Genomic DNA, 20,259 nt, shown 5'->3' on the forward strand with positions numbered 1-20,259 from the left:
GGAGAGAGGCCAGGGGAAGGTCCTCGGGATAATGTGGTCCCTGGAAATGTCATGGGTAGACACTCTCTGCTCTTGGGTCTCTCTACCCACCAGCACCCAGTGCCCCAGCCACTTGCAGCCCCCAGTAGGACCTCTGGCTACTCCATCGCCTTGCGTTTTATGCACAGCTTGGAACGGCTTTCATCCCCACCCTCGCTGATAAAATGCTATATATCCTTTAAGAACTGGCTCGGATATCACCGCTTCAGGAACTCTCTCCAAAACTGGTTGCTCCATGAATTCTCACATTGATTCTGATTGGTTTCCTAGACAAGTGTGTTGGCAAACTATGACCCGGAGGCCGGCTGTCTTTGTAAACAAAGTTTTATTGGAACACAACCACTCCCAGTCCCTTACAAACGGTCTCTGCTGCTTGCACATGACAGCAGAGTTAAGTAATGGGGGTCAAAGAGATTCTGGCCAATGAAGATGAAAATATTCACCACATGGCCCTTTACAGAAAATGTATGCCTCCCATGTCTTAGAGAACCCTACCCTAGCACACATGACATGCTGTTCTGTTTACTGGCTCGGCTGTCTGTCTCATCCAGGGTTCTATGATCCTTGGAACAGGAAGCATGGCTTGGTTGTCTTTTTGTTTCCAATGCCCCATGTGGTGCTGGGCATCCAAAAGGCTGCTAAATGTATGCTGAACCAAAGCTTGGGGCACAGATGAGAACCCCTTGCCCAACGTCTCACTGCACAAGAAGTTACATGGTGTCTACAGAGGACTCTGCAGAGAAAGCTCTACTGTGTGGCTCCAAGTCACACGTCTGCTACCAGAAGCACCCAATCCTTTTCGATATTGGAATCTGAGCAAGGCCATCGCCCTGAAGCTAGGGCGATCATTATGATAGGGGCAAACGGAAAACTTTGATCAGGTCCTCTGGCAAGAATCTGGTGCTGGGAGTGCCATATATATGCCTTGAGTATTGGCAAGGAAACCAACGAGGAGAAAAATACTCATTTTGCAGTCAGTTCTCGTTATTCACAGTAGTAACGGTCTATAAAGTCACCATGAACACTGAATTAGTGAACACAGAGCCCCTGATTCTAGGAGAAATACAGGGTTAGGTTCCCGTGGGCCTCTGGTCATGGTGGTTTTTTTTTTTGTTTTTTTTTTTATCAAGCGATTGATACATGGCTCTGTTTTATGCATGCTTCTGTTTAAAGACACATTCATATATATTGTTGATTCATGAACATTGAACTAATGGACAACAGCACCGTAACTCTTGCCTGAACAAAGTTTCCCTAACACACATATTTTCTCTATAAGGCACTTCGGAGCCTTTGTATGCTTAGAACACCGGACAGCCCCTCAGCTTTATGCTTGGGGACCACTTTAAACAGGAAAACCACCAATAGAAGGTACAGAAATGCAAATGATGTGGGGTGCCTGGGTGGCTCAGTTAGTTAAGCATCCAACTTTGGCTCAGGTCGTGATCTCTCACTTCATGGGTTTGAGCCCCACCTTGGACTTTGTGCTGACAGCTCAGAGCTTGGAGCCTGCTTGGGATTCTGTGTCTCCCTCTCTCTCTCTGCCCTACCCCACTCATGCTCTCTCTCAAAAATAAATAAACATTAAAAAAATTAAAAAATGAGGTGCCTGGGGGGCTCAGTCAGTTGAGCATCCGACTTTGGCTCAGGTCATGATCTCGCAGTTCATCGGTTCAAGTCCCACATCAGGCTCCCTGCTGATAGCTCGGAGCCTGGAGCCTGCTTCGGATTCTGTGTCTCCCTCTCTGTGTGTCTCAGAAATGAATAATCATTAAATAAAATAAAATAGTCTTCTGAAAATAAAAAAGAAATGGCAAATGATGTGGCACTAAATAGGCCACAAAAGGGACGCTCATTTACAGTCTGAGACCTGAAACAGGCAGGCAGAGCATGGCCTTGTCCAGCCTCAGCCGGGAACGTTCACATTAGGTGACTCAGAATTGTCCCTGCTCTGCACCTGTCTGAGAATGACCACAAATGTACTGCTTATTGCTCTGGGGGTTATAAGCAAATTTCAGAGAGGGGATTTTGCAAATCTGGACTCCATGAATAACGAGCATCCACCGTGTATGTTTTTAAGCGTCAAAGAGGCAAAGAGGAGTGAAAACCCCTTTGGACTTCCTTGCACTTACTTGATGGTTTAGCGTTGTTCTTATTTTTAATTGCCTGCAGTGAGACAGCATCATTATTAAAGGTCAAAAGCAAGGGGGAAACGGTTCTTCTGTGTCAACGATAGATCTGCCTCCTGCCTTTGGGGGAGACTTCTGGACTCCCCGGTTAGTGTTGGTATGTCTCATCCTGTAAAATGGGGGGTGAAGCAGGGTTACTGAGCACTGCGGCTTACTTCGCCAGTGACAGTTGTTAGAAACAATGAATTAACAAACAGTTATTGCAAAGTAAAGGTCACAGACCGTCATATCGTGGTTAGCGCTGCCTCCCCTGGAGAGCTTGGAAGATCGCCAAATCCCCGCATTTCAAGAAAGCAGTCAGTAATCTCCTCTTCTTGTTTTGATTTTTTTCATACAATTCCCTTGTTAATGTTCTACAGATCCTAGTCCTGGATCTGCCATGGGGGACCAGCTCCTGGAGAAAAATAAAGCAGAGCCCCATGTGGTGTGTCCCATCTGTGTGGGAATTTGGTGATACCCAATAAAACCACCTGTAGAGATGCCCTTTGAACCAGGAATCCCTCTGCTAGAAACCGACCCTGAAGAGGTACCCAACAATACAAAATCAATACTCACAATATTCCTTACGATAGTGCTCTGTTGTTGGAGAGTATTGAAAACACCCTAGGTGCTCCCACATAGGGTGCGCTGAATAAACCATCGTGCGTCCACAGGGTGGAGAGTCGGGCAGCTGTGGGAACAATGAAGAAGGTGCCTGGGAACTAATAGGGAGTCATTCCAAGGGCAATGTCTACTGAACATGACCTATCGTGTCAATGGAAGAGTGTGGTCTCCCTAGGGCTTTGGGAGTGCTGCCCCCACTGGCCCCTCCTCACCTTGAGAGTGGACACCGAGGGGCATGGCCAGGTCACTGGGACTGTGAACTGGAAAACAGGAGTCCAGGCAGCTGTCTTCTCTCCCTTGAGATGCCCTGTCACCCCCAAGGCATCCTGCTTGAATGTGAACTCAGGATGAGTACAGAAGGCAGGCATTGCAGACCTGGGACAACAGCCCTTTCTGCCTTATGCTCTGAAACAGGCTGACAGCAAGGACTGGAAAGTTAAAAAGTTAATTAAAACTCCTGTGCCCTTTCCGCCCGCCGCTTCTGAGAGAGCGGGGGCTCGTTTCTCTTGTTTAATAAGCAAGCCGGCTGGTTACCGCTGTTAGCCAGCCCTCTGCAAACATTGCTGCTTATAATTTCCAAAACCCGAAGCCAGCTCTCCCCCTGATTGATATGTCAGCGCAGAAGAGCGGCTGGCAACGCCTCTCCCCTTTGAGCGTGTACACCTGGAATGGGCCAGGAGGGTGTGCAGGGAAGGTGAGGGGGCCCCTCTTTCCACTGAGCTGTTCTTTAAGGTTTGGGGCCAGGCCCTGAGCACCTGGGGGAGGGGTTCACACTTCCTCTGCCTCTGTTGGTGTCACATACTCAGAACCTCGCTAGGTTCCCCGCAAACCTAGTTTTCTCAGTTAGTAAACACAGTGCCCCCAGTAGTCCTGAAGGCTGGGGCTAGCTCTGCCTGGTGCTTGGAACAGAAATGACCGGAAGGCACAGAAGGGACAGCAGCTGGAAGGCCCCTGCCTTTTTCTTTCTTGTGCTAAAGTTGTCTCAAATTGGAAGAAATGTTTTCTAAGCGCTTTGGGGGTGGACAGGGGGTGGTGAGGAATCCAGAGTCAATGCAAGCTCCCTCTTCCTTAATCGGGAGGCAGCAAGGTTGTAAGAGAGGCTGTGAAATATGATTAAATTGTTGCCGACCAAGGTCACCTTGGTTCAAAAGGCCCCACCAAGGCCAGCCTTCAGGCAAGCAGTGTCCTGGGCCAACTTCGGGGGTCTCAGGGAGACGGGGACACTGCCAGAGGGCGTGACAGATAGAACAATTGTCAGTTTTCTCAAAGAAGCAGGAGGTCCTGGGGATCTAACGCTCCAGGGTGATGGGCACCATTTCCTGGCCTCAGGAAGTTCTCAAAGGAATAATCCTGACATCCAAGTCTCAGGGAGGACTCGGGATAAAGAAACATCCCAGAGTCTTTTGGCTGGGAACACTGGAAAAAGAAAAGGCACAGGATGAAAAGAGTCTCAGAAAAAAATAGGAAGCTGTAGGAAGACATGTGTCCCCCCAGTTCAAACCCGCTCGGTAAAAGTGGAAGAGAGAAATTCCTCCGGAAGCTTGTTGGCGGACCTCGTCGGAGGTCGAGCTGAGGAGACAGACACTGATATGGCCCTCCCAGGCTCTGTCACTCCTGGAGCGTGTTCTTGATTTGTTCAAAGACACAGCAATTATATACGCAAGCTCATCAAGGTTATGGGGGCGCTGGTGCTTATAGAATCCAGTCAAAGCCACTGCTGTGTGATTTCCATAGTGGAGGAGGCAGAGGCCACAGGTCAGTCTTTTCCTCCCCGGCCAGGACTGCACACCCTGTCACATCTCTGTGGCCCTGCTCGGTCGGACCGCGAAGCTCTGGGCTCCCGAGCTCCTCAGGAGCTCAGTGGAAGATAAGGAAAACGTCTGCCCAACTTCTAAGCCACGGTTCCGTCTTGTTAGGCTTTGCTTTTGTTAGGTTTTTAAGGGAGACGCAAATAATTCTTCCGTCGTGAGAAAATACAGCTCTGAAAGAGGCATGGGAAATCATTTGAGATGTGCAGTCGTGTTGAAACCGATGTTAGTGTCTGAGCTCCTGGTGGTTTGGAAACCAGCAGGCAATTGCTTCTGCTATTGATTTCTCCCTGCAAGGGCTGCTTTGGAGAGCCGAGTGCATGCTGCAAGAGGTATAAAAGGTGGGTGAAAAGGTTGAGGATTTAAATCCCGAGTAGAAAACCAAAGGCGGCTCGCGGGCACTTGCTACGAAATTTGTAAGCAATAGTCGAAAACGGGCATCTGTAAAGCGTTTTCCAGATGAGGGCCGTGGGGTAACCCTGAATATAAATGGCCCAAATCCACCAGACTTGTTGGTGTTTTTACTAGCACGTTGCCTGTCTGGAAGCTATTTTTGAAAACAACCTCAGCGCTCACAAGTTAGTTGGCCAGCAGAAGCCAGTCTTTGATGCAGAGGTTCTGGCAAATCCCACGTTCAGTAGGAAGCTGGTGAAATACCCTTCTTGTGGCATGAATATTTCATGCGACTGGCGAAGCTGAGGGCAAGGTTATGCTAACTAAGCGGAAGGAATGCTGTGTATCTTGCGGATGTGTTTGCTGAGAACAGGACACCATTTACAAGGCACCCGCAGCAATCCTGTGAACCTCTCCATCTGGATGGTGTCTCAACATTTGCTCAGTTCCCTTAGGATGAGACTGGCCATCACCATTCCTGGAGTCTCTACCCGTGCTAAAATCCCAGCAGAAGATGAACATTTGGAAGCATAAACGGGCTACAGGTCTGAGATCAAAATCGCAAAAGGTCTAATGTGACCTCTCTGTCCCCCATACTGTGACAGGGCAATTCTAAGCAGGTAATACGTGATTGATCTGAGATGGGCCAATCTGAGACCAATCATCAGTTGTATTGGACATAGGGCAGCCGTGTTCTGTATGAACTTGCTCAAGGATGCTGCCTGGGTCTTCCCCTGCACGGCCCTGGGAATCATGTGTCTGGACAGGCTGAGGATAATGACTGCGGTGGAGAAAGCCCCTGTGTTGGTTAATTCCATGTGTCAATGAGGCTAGTCTACGGTACCCAGATATTTAGTCAAACGCTATTCTAAGGGCTGCTGGGTGGCTCAGTCAGCTAAGCATCCGACTCTTGATTTAGGCTCAAGCCATCAAGTGACATCAAGTTCCTGCATCAGGCTCTGAGCTGTTGGCACAGAGCCTGCTTGGGATTCTCACTCCCTCTCTCTCTGCCCCCTTGCACCCCCCCTCAAAAACAAATAAATAAACACTTAAAAAAACACTATTCTAGATGTTTTGTGAAGGTATGTTTTGGACGGCATTAACATTAAATCCACAGACTGAGAAGAGCAGATTACTTTCCATAAGGTAGGTGGGCCTCATTCCATCAGTTGAAAGCCTTAAGAAAAAAATTAATGCCCCCTAAGGGAGAGAGAATTCTGTCTCCAGGAAGCCCATGTTCTCTTGAGTGGTTTGTTTCTACAGCTCAAACCCCTGAAAGTCTTAGGGAAAATATTAATCAGGGCTCTGCAGAGAAACAGAGCCAGAAGGGTATGTCTATCTATGTGTCTATTGAGAGAAACCTACTTCACGGAGTTGGCTCACACAGTGGTAGAGGCTGCCAAGCTCAAAGCCTGCAGAGCTGGATGCCGTGCTAGAGACCCGGGAGGAGCCATCGGTCAAGTCTGAGGACCACCTGAGAACCCGTGGGAAGGGACACACTTCTTTCCCACTTAAGAGCTGCCGTCAGGACTTCTCCCTGGAGTTTCATGGAGGGTGTCAAGAGCCAGGCTCTTGGCGTGGTTCATTGCTGGGCAAGAGCTCAGGTACAGCATCAGGACGTGCCACCAGCCAGGTGTGACAGTGACAAGCAGCTTCACCTCCCTCAGCCTCAGCCCCTTGTCTGTAGGGCAGAGATGGGGAAGTTCCCATCGTGGCACCTTCGTGCTGTGCACCCAAGGTAGGGAGCACAGCGAATGTTCAGTAACCCGTGACGGCGGTAGCACTGTTGTGCCCGTTGGGTGCCATTAAATTACTGCACCGATGTCGAATCAAGTTGATTGTAATGTACCATTTCGGAGTTTTCTTATTTAAAATAAAGAAAGAGAGGTCCCCGAAGAATAGCGCATCTGCAGTCTGTGTCTGGTGGGCTCCAGGGCTCTGGAGGAGCCAAGGGTCTGGGTGTCTACACCACAGCATCGTCTTTGAAGAAGGCATCATTTAAGAGCATCCTCTTCATAGGCTTCCTGGCCCCTGCCTGAGCCTCAGAGGTGCCAAAGGCATCAGGGGCAGAAAGCAGACTGAGGAAGGAAAAGGAGCAAGGGAAAGCACAGTGGGGAAGCTCAGAGAGGGTTGTGAGCTATGCACTTTTGAGTGTGAGATCCAGCCCTCAACTTCCAACCCCGAGGCGCCCGGAGCCGCAGCAGCTGTGAGGGGCTGGGAGGGAAACCCGCGTGGGCTGTTGAGGACTGTGTTCCTTCCTTCCTTCGCCAGAGGAGTCTTCACTGCGAGCCTTGGCTCATTAGCGGTGACGAGTGGCACTTGAAATGCAGAGTGGGTTCGAGTTCGCTTTACCTCCTCGTCCTGGGCGGGAGCAGTGAGACACATGGTCAAATGCAGCATCTCTTCCCTTCTGGTCAACTGACCGGGTAGGAGCCAGAGAGACTAGAAAACACGCTGGGGTGGCGTGTGAGAGAGCATCAGCGTGCGTGTCAGTCAGAGGCCCACCTGGGATCAGGGGCCGGGCACGTGGAAGCATTAAAAGGACGTTTCAGCAAATCTGGGGTCCAAAAGACAACATATCAAACAAGGGTTTGTGGGCTGAATGTTTGTGCCCCTGCCCCTCCCCCCCCAGATTCATACGCTGAAGTCCTAACCTCCAAGGTGATGGTGAGAGGAGGTGGGGGTCTTTGGGAGGAGATGAGTTACTGAGGACGGAGCCCCAGGGATGGGACTCGTGTTCCTGTAAAAGACCCCAGAGAGCTCCCTCACCTCTTCCACCATGTGAGAACACAGTCAGAGGGGCACCATCTATGGGCCGTGTCTGATCCGACACCAAACCTTCTGGAAGCCTTGATCTTGGGCTGCCAGCCTTCAGAACTGAGAGCAAACCATGTCTGTTGTTTACAAGCCCCCCAGTCTGTGGTATTTTTGTCACAACAGCCCAAGTGACTAAGACACCAAGGTAGATTATTCTATTTGGCTTTGCATATTTGATATTTTTCTTTTTCTATTCTTTCCAGCTTTGTCTTTCAGCTCAAGAACAATGTTCCTAAAAGTTAGGAAACCTTGAGATCAAGTCTCAGTGGATCCAGACCCCTGCTGTGTGCACAGAGCACATCTCTCAGCCTCTCTGAGCCTCAATGTCTCCTGGAAAGAACGGCAGATGATTATTTACTCCATCTGGCACAGCTTCCCTGCCAGACGTGTGCTTTTCCTTTCTATGTATAGAAGGCCATTGCATATTAATGCCAACCATGTCAGTAAGTGAATTATCTAATTTGGTGGTTGTGGGCCCTGCTCCGTGCTGCCTGAAGGTTTTTCAGGGATTTCCGGGAGTGGGGAGGTGTTGAGGGAGGTGTTGAATTAGACCCCAAGAAGCTCCCTATTTATGTTACCTTTTGTGTAAGTCTTTGTGTCAGGGCACATCTTGTGCCCCATTTGACAGCCTCGCAGCTCATGCAGATGTTACCAGCCTTGCACAGGTGTGTGTGCTGCCTCCCAGCCTCGGCAATAAAACACTAGCAACACACTGTTCAAAATAGTACTTCCCTGACAAGGGGCAATATGGCACAATCTGGCAAAATCTTACATGCACATACCCTTTGTCCAAGGAATCTACTTCTAGAATCTATCCCCAAATGCACCAGGAAAAACGTGAAGACACGGGCTTATTCATTAGAGCACTTGCTCAAGGATGGGTCACAATCCAATGTCCACCACCAGGAAATTACTGAATGGACCGCGACCTAGCCATACAATGGATTATTTTGCTTCTGTGGAAAGGAATCAGGAATATTTCTTTGGGTGATTTTAAACAAATTTGTTTCTAATATTTAGTTTTGAGAGACAGAGTGCAAGCGGGGGGGGGGGGGGGGGGAAGAGACAGAGGAAAACAGAATCCGAAGCAGGCTCCAGGCTCCGAGCTATCAGCCCAGACCCCGATGTGGGGCTCGAACCCATGAACCGTGACATCATGACCCGACCTGAAGTCGGACATTCAACTGACTGAGCCACCCAGGCACCCCACAAATATTTCTTTTGAAGCAATCTCTTGTATGCAGGGATAAGTGAAAACAGCAAGGTAGTAGATGAAAACAAAAAAAAGGTGTATATTTTTCTTGTGTTAAAAAACTTACGTGGTCAAAGCTGGAATAGTTTGAGCAACAAAATAATGGTAACATTAGATTATAACCTAAAGAATGAAATAAATATCCATGAGCCCATGCCAGTATGCAAAAATGATTGAATAGATTCATAAAGGAGAGGGAAGGAAGGGGCAGATCTTCCTTACAAAGGAATTCCAATGAATAAATATAGATTACCACCACCCCCCCGCCCCCGCCGCAGGATTTGGGGCTTCATTGCCCTCTCCTTGAAGGGGGTCTGGGCTTAGAGACCCCCTTCTAAGGTATCAAGGATGGGAAGGATTAACTGGTAGCTTCCCAGGAAACTCCAGTAGACATCATCTTACCCAAGTGGTGGAGGTTAATATCACCATGTAGGTCATGTTGGCATCATTCGTGCACCTTTGGTACCATGTAATGAGCAGGGCATTGGACCGGTGTTCTTCTTCCTCCGAAGCCATCACCTCAGTCTAATGATGGGAGAAAAGGGAGACGAATGGAGCACCACGCTCTAAAATTTCTGGCCAGTGCACTCCCAAAGTGCAAGGTCATGAACAACAAGGAAACACTGAGGACCTGCCACGAATTGTAGGAGACAAAGGAGACATACCACCTAAATGCAGCACGGTATCCTGGACTGGATCCTAAAATGGAAAAGTGGTTATCAGTGGAAAACTTTGCAAATCCAAACAAAGTCTGTAACATAGTTAGTAGTATTGTACCAGTGTTAATTTCTCAGTTTTGACTTATGTGCCCTGATTATATAACATGTTAATATTAGGGAAAACTGGAATGAATAATATATGGGGACTCTTTGTACCGGTTTTGCAGCTTTTCTATAAATCTAAAATGACTCCAAAACAATATCATTCAAAAACAAGAGGAAGGACAAAGTATAAAATATAAAAGAGAAAGGTGACTTGTGGGGTGAGAATAGGGCAAAAGGAAGAGGAACAGAACCAGAAGTCTGAATACAAATTATTTTGTAGGTCTGGCTTTGGAACCACGTAAATATTTTATGCATTTTAAAATAAAATTAAAGAAGAGCGCAACTTCAACGGAACATCCATATGCCAAGAATGAAGGCGGACTGCTCATTCACATCATATGCGAAAACCTACTCAGAATGAATCAAAGACCCAAAACAATCCATGGAAATCTATTGCCAAATGAAATAAATGAATTTAACTATGTATTGACTTGGGTTGTGTAACCATGGAAAACAACTACTTTAAATAACTTGAAATTAATTGCAAGACACATCCCTAGCAGGATATATCATGTGTAAGATAAATGTAGAGATACTGTTTTCACAATCGTATTTTTGGTGGTGGAATGGTTGTTATTTTTCTGAGATGATTATGTGCACCTTCTGGGATAGAGAGAATAATCAGTTATGTCGGTGTCACGAAAACTGGGATTTTCATTGTGAGAGACATAAGATACAGATGTCCATTTGTTTGGTAAATACTGCATAGTTCTGGCTTTAAAATATCCATAGAAACTGATGATGCAGTTTCTCATTAAAAATATTTCTTAGCTTGAACTTGAAATGATGACAGCAGCAATAAGCACTCATGGTGCTCAGACTGTGGTCTCTAAATACCATCAGGATAACTAGGGCTCCATCGATAAAGGGCTTATTTCAACAATGAGGCAGAAAACAAACAACATGTGCCCAAAGCACCTTGTCATAACAGGAAAGGAGGCAAGGAAGCTATCAAAGACCACCAGGGTCATGTAATCATCATAATCATTATAAAAACAACAAACATCAGGAGCTGAAGAGATTTCCACTGGCCAAAGAGGGAACTATTTGATTGTCATTAAGAATAACAACAGTACCAGGAGTGCCTGCGTGGCTCAGTTAAGTGTCCACTCTTTGTTTAAGCTCAGGTCATGATCTCACAGGTTGTGGGTTCAAGCCTCACATTGGGCTCTGTGCTAACAGTGTGGAGCCTGCTTGGGGTTCTCTCTCTGCCCCTCTCTGTCAGCCCCTCCCCTGATTGTGGTCAGTCTGTCTCTCTCTAAATGAATAAATAAACTTAAAAAAAATAACAACAGTCATCAACTGAAACACATAAAAATGCTTACATTCACAATTTTGTAATGATACAGGGAGCACATAAACGTTAAAATAAAATGGTAAAACAGAAAACATATCTAAAGTTCATGATCGTCTTTGGAAAGTATTAAACTTTTGAAAGCTTAATACAGGGAAATAACCAGGCACTCTTTAACTCTCCTTTTGATGAAAGGAAGTTTCTTTTCTATAGGAATATTCCAGCTAATAAATAAAGAAGGGAGGAGAAGCATAGAATATCACCATTTTGTATTCCCTGTGAAAAATGGATGTAGGCAGTAATCATCAAAGGCCTCCAACACTACAGAGAAAGGATGAGCAAACAGTGTCCTGGTGGAATCCCACTCTGCTGATGAAGTGTTCCAGTCACCTAAATCTGACAAGACTCCTAGATTTCACTACCATTTTACACGATATACAGGGAACAGAATAACCTGTCATACAACACCATGTGGATGCAATCCACAAAAATCCAGATGGAGGGAAACTATAGCACAACTCAGATTCTAAGGGGAATAAGAGAGAGAGGGAGACCCTGAACTGAAAGAGATTGGGGGTCACACCAGCCAACCAGAATGTTTGGATCCCATTTGGAGTCTGATTCGAACAACAACAGCAACAAAACTGTAAAAAAGGAGGAAAAAATTTGCACTAAGTCTGAATATTTGGTACTATTGTCAAACTTTAGGTATGGTGATGATACTGTGGTATTTTAAAATGAGCCCTTATCTTTTAGAGACGTAAGTAAAACTTAGAAGAATTAGAAACAATGCGATGCCTGACATTTGCCTCAAAATGATCTGGGAGAAGCAGGGACATTGGTGGTTGGGTGATGGAAACATGGAGCTCATTATACTATTCTTTCTAATTTTGTATATGCTTGAAACTTTTCATAATGAAGGCATTTTATCTACCAATCTACCTCACTGATTATATCCAGTTAAGGCACGTGTGAGGCATGGGGACTTGTTCTAGACATCACAAACTGTCAGCTTCTAAAGCAAACTTGTGTTGTCAAGAAAAACTGTTACGTGGATTCTTTTGCAGGTCAGTTGGCTTCCCCCACCACGTGGTTATGCAGCAGCAATGAGCAAAAATGTGACCACGGTGGATGTGTGAGCGTGGGGTGCAGTGGGTTTAGTGGGGACAAGAAGGGAGAGCTTTGTGCTTGGCTGTGGGTGGGTTCACCTTTGAAAGTAGTCAATAAACATGGGAAGTTTCATGGTCTAACCAAGCAGCGGTACAGAGGCTGAGCACGATATGTTGCATGGGGTGTGGGCTCTGTGGGAGTACAGGGACAGTGCACACACGGATGAATAAGAGCACTCCAGTTGGTGATGTGTGGGGCCCAGATCACGGAACACAGTGGTGGAGGTGACAGTGGTCCTGGAAGTCCTCTCTGAGGAAAGGGTTCTTGAACTCTGAGCAAACATGAGAAGGGGCCAGCCCTGACTACTACTGGGACCCATCCCCTTCTACACATCTCCTGGCTCCCTGGGCTCCATGCATGCAGCCTGCCTCCCAGGTGGTCTTGAGCACAGCTGGCACATGCAGGGCTCTGCTGGGCACCTGCTGTTCTCTGCAGCAGTTCCCTTTGCCATGTACCTGGGGGACGCTGTCCCTTTTTGCTGAAGGCTCCACTCAAGGGCCATATCATCAGAGTGGCCTTCCTGCCAAAACTCTTTGAGGGGGCACCGCCTAGTCCTCTTGCCTGGCTTTCCTTTCACCAAGCATTTCCTACCATCTGACATATCATAGATTTACTTGTTTATTGCCCCTTGTTGACAGAAGGATGTCAGCTCCAGAAGGGCTGGGATTGAGTCTGTTTGGATATGTGTGAAGTCCCAGCCCCTGAAACGTACTAACATACAGTGTGTACTCAAAACGTAGTTCTTGGACCAATAAACAAGAATACTATAGAAAAAAAAAGTTTGATAGCATATATTAGCAATGAAAATAAAATACAATGTATACCTTTGTTGCTTTGGTAAATGGAAACTAAAAAAACAAAAAACCAAAAACCAAAAAAAAAAAAAAAAAACCCGCAGAAAACAACCCAGGAATACATCTAATAGGAGACATACAGGGACTTGATGGAAAAAATTGTAAAATATTTTATAGAAAACCCAATTTGATGTCAAAATTTGTCAAAATAAAAAGCTTTCTTCAAATTAATCTATTAGCCAAAATTCTCATCGCTTATAAGCAGGACATTGATGAGGCAAAGTCTACAACTTAAATGTAAGAGTAAGAGGATACAAAGGACCGAGACAGCCTTGAGCAGACCGAGGAAGGTATTGGGGTATTCTGAAGCCTGATGGGGACACTGCCATACCGGATATCGTGACGTATCATCAAGCTATGGCAGATAAGCAATGTGATGGTACAAGAACAACCGAATGGAACACAGTCCCCAGAAGCAGATCCATGCATGAATGGGAAATTAAAATACGAGAAAAATGTTCTTGGAGGCCAGTGGTAAAATAGGCTGTTCAATAAACGGTGCTGGGACAACTGATTATCCACGTGGGGAATAAAATGAAATTAGCTCCCGTCTCATTATCTCATGCCACATCCAATATTAAATTCTAGCCACTTAAAAATCTAAATGAGAAAAGCCAAATACTTTCAGTTCAGAAAAAAAAAAAACTAGAATATCTTCAAAATTTCAGAATTACGGATGTATTTCTTAAGTAAGGTTAAAAAGGCAACGACAGAGAAAATCACTGTTAAATTCAACTACATTAAAAAAATACTTTCAGTCATCAGGAGACGCTATATTAGAAACGCAAGCATAAGCCACGGGTCAGGGCGATCAGGTTACAAAAGGAATAAAAGTCATCCAAATTAGAACAGAAGAAGGGAAACGATGTTTACACCTATTCAAACTGATAAATGAGTCTGGAACACAAGCTCATGAAACAACATCCGCTGCGTTTATGTGTATTAGCGGTGAACAATCCAAAAATAATATCGGTTATAAAACAACCACATTTACAAAGCACGAACAAAGAGTAATACATTCAGGAATAAATGTATCATCACTGAAGGAAAATAAAGAAAATCTGAATGAAGAGGAAGATGTCCCAAGGCCACGGATTGCACCACCCACTCTAGGTAGGACAGAAAAGTCTCTCAACTGACTGACAGATTCAATGCAATATCCACCAAAATACCAGGGGCCTTTTTTGCAGAGATTGACAAGCTAATCCTATGAGATTCATACGGAAACGTCAGGAACCTGAACAGCCAGAACAATCCAGAAAAGTTTCAAAACTTACCTATTCCAAAGCTACAGTAATTAAACTATGTACTGGCTTAAGAACAGACAGACTAATGGAATAGTACTGAGAGTCCAGAAATAAACCCATGCATTTGTGGTAATTTGATATTTGATAAGAGTGCCAAGACGATTCAATGGGAATAAAATAAATAGCCTTTTTAACAGATGGTGCTGGTACAATTGCACATCTATATACAAAAGAATGAAGTTGGACCCCTAGCTCACATCATATACAATAAGGAACTCAAAATGGATCGAAGACCTAAATATGAGAGCCAAAGCTATAAAACACTTGGAGGTGTAACGCTTAAGAGGCTCGCGTTGTTGCAAATCTTTATGACCTTGGATTAGGCAATAGTTTCCTGGCTATGACGCCTAAAGCAACTAAATGAAAAATAAATGAATTGGACTGCCTGAAAAATAATTGCCAAATTCAACTACATTAAAGTAAAAAAAAAAAAGCAAGTCCTGTGGGTGCTGTTTATCCCCCCAGTAAAACAAAGGGCTTGGACTGAGCTGATCTCCAAGGGCCCCCCAAGCTCTAGTCTTCTGTTGGCATTGGGACACTTCAAAATGCAAGTGGCTGGTCCACCGACCAGAGCCTTATAATTGTTTTTTTTCTGAGCTCCTTATGACATTTGTCTTTCTCTCTCTGACGTATTTCACTTAACACTCACCAGCTCTGTCCATGTCGTCATAAATGGCAGGATTTCATTCTCTTTCTATAGTTGAGTATATACCATTGCATGTACTAAAGACAGTAATTAATTCATCTGCAATTTACTTTGCGTATGTGGTGAGGTACAAAGTCAATTTTCCTACCACCAATTTAATGTCACCTCTGTCGAAACCAGAATACACATGGGTGTGTCTGTTTTTGCATCCTTACATCTGATTTTGGTTCCATGGCTTTAATTTCTTATCCCTATATCAGTGACAGACTTTGGCAATGTGACAGGGACAATCACCCATTTTTGTTCAGCTAAAAAAAAAAATGTTTTGGCCTTTCTTGAACACTTGGTCCTCCACGTCATTTCAATGGTTTTAAACTTTCACAAAACACCCTGCTGGTCTTTTGGAATGCCATTAAATTTACTGATTGGTGCTTGAACCTATTTTATATCTGTGCCTAGGTTTCTCATAGTTTGATATTCTGAATGAGAAATTTTCTAAATTATATTTTCTAATAAATTTTTTTAACGTTTACTTATTTCTGAGACAGAGAGAGACAGAGCATGAGTGGGGGGAGGGAGAGGCAGAATACGAAGCAGGCTCCAGGCTGTCAGCTGTCAGCACAGAGCCTGACGTGGGTCTTGAACCTGTGAGATCATTACCTGAGCCGACGTTGGATGCTTAACCGACTGAGCCCCCCGGGTGCCCCTATATTTTCTAATTTTTTAAAGAAATTCTTATATGACCTTCAAGATATGCCATGAGATGTAAAGAATAATAAATATACGCTCCTGTACCTATTGGCCAGGATGGGGAATAAAGGCTATCACTGTAATTAAATGCTAGCAGTTACCCCTTCCTCATCACCTCTTTCTCTACCCGAGATGTAACCATGATTCTAAATTTGGGGTTTGCCATAACGTGCACCTCTTCTCCTTATACTCCATACATGCACATCCAAATGTATTGCTATGCATGCTTTGACCTTTAGATAAGCAGCATCACATCGGGCACACTCTTCTGCAAGTTGTGCTTTTAATTTTAAATTTTTTTTTCCAAAATGTTTTCCCAGCATAATTGTACGATTTCCCAAGGCCACGGATTGCCTTGAAATTTGTAGCTCTAGTTTATGTGCTCACAGATATGTAGACAATATCCTCTGGCAATAAATATACCTGCATTTCTGTGGTTGGACATTTTAACTGTCTCTCTGATTTGTTTTTCTGTTGCCAACAACACTGTTTGAGCTCTTTTGCGTATCTTCTTTTGAATACACAGGAAAGTTTCCCCGGGCTGCACAGAACCACTGGGCCTTAGGACGTGCATATCTCTGGTCAGACCGGATATCCGCAAGCCGTTCTGGCGGCTGGAAGACTCATAACAACAGTAAGAAGCACTTACACCCAACAATTCCATCCCCTGGTACTGAGGATTGAAAAGTCATTCACACAAAAATGTGAACGTGAACGTTCAGAGCACCGTTATTCCTAATGGCCAAAAAGTGGACACAGCCCCAAAGTCCATTAACTGCTAAATGGATAAGCAAAATGTGTTGCGTCCAGACAGTGGAACGGTGCTCAGCCATAAAAGGGAACGGAGCACTGATCCGTGCGGCAACATCCATGAGTCCTGCACACGTCATGCCAAGGGAAGGAGCCCGTCAGAAAAAGCTTCATGTAGGATGCCATCTACATGATGTTCCTAACAAGCAAATCCTTAAAGTCAGAAGGTACATTAGCGGTTGCCAGGGGCTGGGGGATGGTAAGTGGGGGTGAGTGCTTGACTTCACAGGGCATCATCTTGGGGTGAGAGAAAGTTCTGGAATTGGAGAGGGGTGGCAGTTGAACAACGTTGTGAATGTATTGAAACCCACTGAATCCTTCACGTTGAAAGAGCAAATTATGTGGCATGTGGATGTGGCTGCCACGTGGAGAAAGGCATCTGTGACTCAGGTAACAGACGACTAGCACTTTAGATATTTATGCAACTTGGATGCACCCGCAGAATCAGAAAATGGACTGAACATATGAATGGGCACTTTAATAAAAGGAAAACACAAACGGGCAATAAATATGTGATATAAAACCACAGGAATAGAGGACAACACAGAGCCTCTTTATTTTTAAAAATTTTTTTAACACGTATTTAGTTTTGAGAGACAGAAGGACAGAGCGGGAAAGGGGCAGCCAGAGAGGGAAACAGAATCCGAAGCAGGTTCCAGGCTCTGAGCTGTCAGCACAGAACCCATGAGCCATGAGATCATGACCGGAGCTGAAGTCAAAGTTGGACCTTTAACCGACTGAGCTACCCAGGGGCTCCTTGCACAGCCTCTTTATTTTGGGCAGTGGACTGGCCGAATCTGGCCCTGCTTTCTTTTTTTTTTTTTTTTTAATTTTTTTTTTCAACGTTTATTTATTTTTGGGACAGAGAGAGACAGAGCATGAACGGGGGAGGGGCAGAGAGAGAGGGAGACACAGAATCGGAAACAGGCTCCAGGCTCCGAGCCATCAGCCCAGAGCCCGACGCGGGGCTCGAACTCACAGACCGCGAGATCGTGACCTGGCTGAAGTCGGACGCTTAACCGACTGCGCCACCCAAGGCTCCCCTGGCCCTGCTTTCTCTACCACCTTCTCAGGTCCCTCCTCCACCCCTAGAAAACAACTCTTCTACAGAAGGACAAGCAGGAACGAGACAGGACCATGTGGATGGAAGTGGGGGCACATGGAGAGAGAGAGACAGAGACAGAGAAGGAGACACAGAAGGAGAGAGAAAAACAGAGAGATAGAGGGAGAGACAGAGAGACGGAGGAAGAGATAGAGACCGAAGGAGAGTCAGAGGGAGATAGAGAGAGACCAAGAGACAGAGGAAGAGACAGAGAGAGACAGAGGGAGACAGAGAGAGAGAGAAGGTCAGTAAGAAAACCCAGACGCTGACCGCCGGGCGGGGCCCTTGAAGCCAGCACTACTCTCACACTTTTCAACTACAGGGGCCGATAAACCTCATTTTCTCTTAAACTATTTTGAGTTGGGTTTGCTGCCACTTTTATCTGAAAACACTCAGATGTAGCTGTTGTTGGACTACAGTCAATGCTTGAAAATATTTGTAAAATAGAATCGCATTTGCTCTTTCCAAAGACAGTAAAAATGAAGAACCAAATGCTTACATATTAAGCTATTTTTCTCAGCACCGTTGGCCACCCCATGCTGTACCGTGAGTGTCTTGCCTTATCATTGTCTCCAGAGCATATAGAAAGAGACCTTCTGCTGACTTCCTGGCCATTTTGAATTTCTTGCATATAGGGCGGGGATGCTAGGATTCTTTATGATTTCATAAATCTCCCCAAACCTAAGCGATTTGGATGCATTTGGGCATAACGAGCTTCTGATTCGTATCTTCCCTCATGTTGCCAAAGGTGTTTGTAACTCAGCAAAATTCAAAACACATGAGCAGACACAGGGCGCTGATGGTGGGTGGGGTCTGAGGACAAGGTTACAATATGGGAAAGAGTGAGCATGGGTGGCCAGAGCCTAAGCCCAGGCTGATTGTCCTGGCATCGTCTCTTCTGCCCATCGGATGAGTGGTCTCCTCTCTCCAGTCCTGGCTACAGGGGTGTTCCCACTGCTGATTCTCCCGTGCCTCCTGCATTGTTGCCATTGTGGCCACGTTAAGGAGCCGGCCCCAGATCCTCCTGCTGTCTTCAGCCCCGTTAATCAAGTTTCCCCACCCTCTTGCAAGCTGGTGATTACGTCTCTGCCCAGTTTAGTCTGTGGATCGTAGCAGCCCCTGGTTTTGCAGGAACCACAACACAGCCATTGAAAGGCATGTTCCTGGTTGTGATCGAGGCTGTGAAGAAGGTCCACAAATTCCCCCAAACAGAAGAGACTGATGCTCTGGCCACTTGGAGAACAGATGTGCACAGCACCAGAGGCCGGAGGGAGAAAACAGCAACTGCTGTGACCATTCAGCCTCAGCCTCTAGGCTTATTCCATCAGCAAAGCTCTCTTGTGCTAGTGACAAAGAATGGAGATCGTTTCTTGCTGTCTGCAACTCCGAGAAAGGGGATGGTCGATCTCCGTGGTCCAAGGGTTCTGGGAGGGATATGGTGAATCTTTTTTTGTCTTGAACACCAGGGACCAGACAGGCTACAAAGAGGCCAGCTCTGGAGCAGGGGAGGGGAGGCATGTGAAGGGAAAACATTTCGCACCTTGGCTCAAAGGGGGCAGGGGAGGGGCGAGGAAGGAGGGCAGAACTGGTGTCAGACTCTTAGGTGGGGTTGAGGTGGTTTACAGCTGAATTTTGCGCTCCCATCTTCTAAATGAGGAGGTGGGGGCGGTTGTTAAATGTTCTGAGAAATCAAGACGCATAACATAAAAATCATCTGGATAACAACTTCATTATATTAAGGCAAGTAATTGGAGGGCCCGTGTGTGCCGCGTCTGAATATTCTACATGCACATCTCAACTCTCATCTGCATATCCATAAATGCCTTATGGATAATGGCTGTTATAAAAATGATGAATTACTTAGGTGGGTTCTTTTTAATAAAATGAAGGAAAGATTGTCTCTAGACATTATTTCCTTGAGGGACACGCAGCAGCAAATGACGTGGTCTCCTCCAACTTTGCCAGATGCTTTTTGTTGTTGTTTTTTTCCTGTTTGGTTTTGCTGTGTTTCTGAGAGAAAATGTTCACAAGCACCAACATCTCTAGATTTGCAGAAAATTAATTCTGTAGATGATGTGGAAACGATAGCCTATAAAGTTAATGAGATATTACTGAAGGCTGGATAAACAATTAGCAGTATTAGCTGCGGAGATAAACTAGGACCTGTTGCTATCTAACAGAACTGCAACTAATTAAATTGAAAATTACAGCACAAGTGTGTGAAAACAAAAGCGAATGGAATGGGGTGAGAATTAACGGAGATAATATTGCAAAGGCAACACTGTTATTAAAAATGAGAGGGAGGGTGGTGTATTAAAACCATCAATTTCCCCCCTCCCCCATCCTTTGCTGGATTTTGTGTTAATCATTGCATTTCCCCGTGGTGCCCATGATCCCAGCG

This window comes from Prionailurus bengalensis, chromosome C1 (genome assembly GCF_016509475.1).
Source record: "Prionailurus bengalensis isolate Pbe53 chromosome C1, Fcat_Pben_1.1_paternal_pri, whole genome shotgun sequence".
Lineage (NCBI taxonomy): Eukaryota > Metazoa > Chordata > Mammalia > Carnivora > Felidae > Prionailurus > Prionailurus bengalensis.